Source organism: Pteropus medius, unplaced genomic scaffold (genome assembly GCF_902729225.1).
Source record: "Pteropus medius unplaced genomic scaffold, Ma_sr-lr_union100, whole genome shotgun sequence".
Lineage (NCBI taxonomy): Eukaryota > Metazoa > Chordata > Mammalia > Chiroptera > Pteropodidae > Pteropus > Pteropus medius.
In genome coordinates this window covers 25455577-25458604 of record NW_024340849.1, presented here as the reverse complement: position 1 = coordinate 25458604, position 3028 = coordinate 25455577, and the positions used below count along the sequence as shown (strand labels likewise).

General features: G+C 35.9%; 1 pseudogene; it reads left to right on the top strand.

Moving 5' to 3' along the window:
- LOC120589202 (tubulin alpha chain-like) overlaps positions 1 to 704 on the top strand; it is a 3013-nt pseudogene extending 2309 nt beyond the window's left edge.
- Positions 705 to 3028: the final 2324 nt, after the last annotated feature.

Below are 3028 nucleotides of genomic sequence, written 5' to 3'. Positions count from 1 at the left end.
CAGAATTCCAAACCAACCTGATGCCCTGTCCCTGCATCCACTTTCTTCTGGCCGCATATCCTACGTCAGCTATGCTGAGAAAGCCTACCATGAACAGCTTTCCGTAGTGGAGATCACCAATCCACGCTTTCAGCCAACCAACCAGATGGAGCAATGTGACCCTCATCATGGTCAATATATAGCTTGCTACCTGCTGTACCATGGCAATGTGGTTCCTAAAAATGTCGATGCTGCCATTGCCGCCATTGAGACCAAGCATACCATCTCGTTTGTGGACTTCAAAGTTGGCATTAATCACCAGCCTCCCATGGTGGTGCCTGGTGGAGACCCAGCCAAAGTACAGCAAGCTATGTTTATGCTGAGCAACATCACAGCTATTGCTGAGGACTGGGCTCGCCTGGGCCATAAGTTTGACCTGATGTATGCCAAGTACATCTTTGTTCACTGGTACTTGGATGAGGGCATGGATGGAGGAGAGTTTTCTGAGGTCCGTGAGGACATGGTTGCTCTTGAAAAGGATTATGAGGAGGTGTGGATTCTGCTGAAGGGGAGGGTGAGAAAGTAGAGCAATACTAAAGTTAAAATGTCATAAAGGTGCTGCTTTTATAGGGAAACTTATTCTGTTTTAAACATTGAAAAGTTGTGATTTGATTAATTTGTCTGTAGCAGTGTATATTCTTGCACGCAATTACTGGCCTATGCTTTAGAACACAATGCTTTATTACAGACCCAAACTGTCCATTTCTCTAACGGGTTTGAATAAAGTATTCCCTGTTCTAAATGAAAAAAACAAAAAAGATACACTCAATAGAAACTTTATATGCAGTTATATGTTTTCATTTAAATAATATTAGGGCAGTTAAAATGATAAAGATAAGATATATTTTGTCAAAATGTAACTTCATGGCCTGATGTTTTAAATAATCATTTTCAAATGGCTTATTTACAGTAAAACCCAATGCTCATTATCATAAAGTAGTATTCGCAGGAATAATGAAGAAATCTCAGTTAAAACATTTAGCCTTCTGGGTGAGTTTTGTGAGCCTCCAAGACCAGCACTGATTGAGGTGGTTTCAAACTAACATGTCTCTGCAACAGCATTCTGTGTTTCTTATAAGAGAGATGCTGTAAGGACTTGATAAAATCAAATCTGTGTTGTGACTGGGTTCAGATTTCTCTTTTGTATCACGAGCAATCAAATCCTAAATGAAGGTTCTCAAATTCTATATGCAGCCAAGAAGTGATCTACATGTGACAACCAAAAGACCTCCCCAATCATAAAAACTTGGGAAGAGTAACACCCACGTACACTTTCTGAAACAGATATTGTGGTAAGTGGGTCTCCTCCTTTATAACACTTAATAATTCTGAATCTGCCTTATGTGATTGTCATGAAGATGAGACAAATGCACACACATGAAACATGGACAATAGGGTCCGGTTACAGTAAGCCATCAGCAAAAGGTCATTATTATTATCATTGCCACTGAATGTACTATGTAATAACAGATGCTAGTCTATTCTCCAATGTTATAACAAAAAAATATGGCTTGGCGGTAGGATTTGGTGTAATTTTATTTAAAATATTTTTCTCATCTATATTTTGTTGCATTTTTTTCTGAAATGATTATGTATTACTTGGATACTTTAATTACATAGTAATTAAATGACAATAATAAAATTTAATAAATAAACTATGTAAATGTTTATAGATTAAAGTGTTATAGATTTTATACATTCTTTATTTGCCTGGTACTCTTATTTTCACTATAGTGAAGTGGTTGTATTTTGTACACGGTGAGCCTATGGAAACAGCATATCTCAACAGGGCAGCAGTGCTAGTTAGCATAGAACACAAGACGTATCCTGCTTCCTTTCTGGTATTCCATCAGGTAGGCATTAATGTCACAGATAAAGCAGGGCACATGTAGACTCTAAACAGAAAGAACACTCAGCATTTGAGGACATCCAAATTACCTAAAATACTTCAGTGTTCATATCAATAATAGTATGATAACAGGCTGAATGCTAGGAGAAATAATCAAACGGTTTTAAGAAAAACCCTCATAAGTTTAATAGAAGTGACAAAATTAGAAAGTCATATATGAATATTCCTCTAAGTGTACTAGTAGAATCACAGGCCTCAAATGAACCTGAGTGTTATGTGCTAAACTTCTTTTATAGTGTTAATTTCTCTGTTGTACACTAAAGTGACATTTGATAAGGTGTTGCTCTTATTGATGATGATGACAATGACAGTGGTAATGTCAATGGAGATTTTTGTCAATGGATATTGTGCCTTAGTTGCATCGTGGTCCTTGGTGTGGGAAAAAGGGACCATGAAGAGATAAGAAAAGGAGAACGACCTTGGAAAAGTCTTACAAGTAACCTTAAAGATCAGTAAAGCTGCATTTTGATAAATTCAGTGGGTAGAATAATAATGCCATATTTCCAAACACACATAAGAATCAAAATGAATAGATTGAAAGGCAGAGATTTCCCCCCCAGCTGTGCAGAGATCATCTGACCATTATTGAGATGCTTATCCTCTACAAAATGGTTTGTGTTGAAATTATTTTTTAAGGGCATCATTTCTCTTAGAAAAACTTCATTACTAATTTGCCAATTGAATATCCCATAAGATATTGAAAGGCATTAGTGAATATAGAGTGAATATTTTGATTTAAAAAACATGTGTATCCCCTGTTGCTCAATAATAATAGGGATGAATAACATCTACTTTAGGTTTTCAACTGTAATTTATGGTGATAAGACTTTTAGACAGGGGATGGATGAACTGATAGATGATATACATATAGTTGAAACTCAAGTAATGATTGTGACATATTTTGCATTAGGTTATGATAATCTGAAAACAATCTAAGTAATTTGAAAAAAAAAAAAAACCTGCCAAGAAGGAGAGTGAATTAATAAACTCCAGTTTATTATAACAGTGTCCCGATTCTTGTATGGTACATTTTTAGTTACAGTTTAGGAGGTTCTCTGTCAAACAAAACTCAATCAGTCA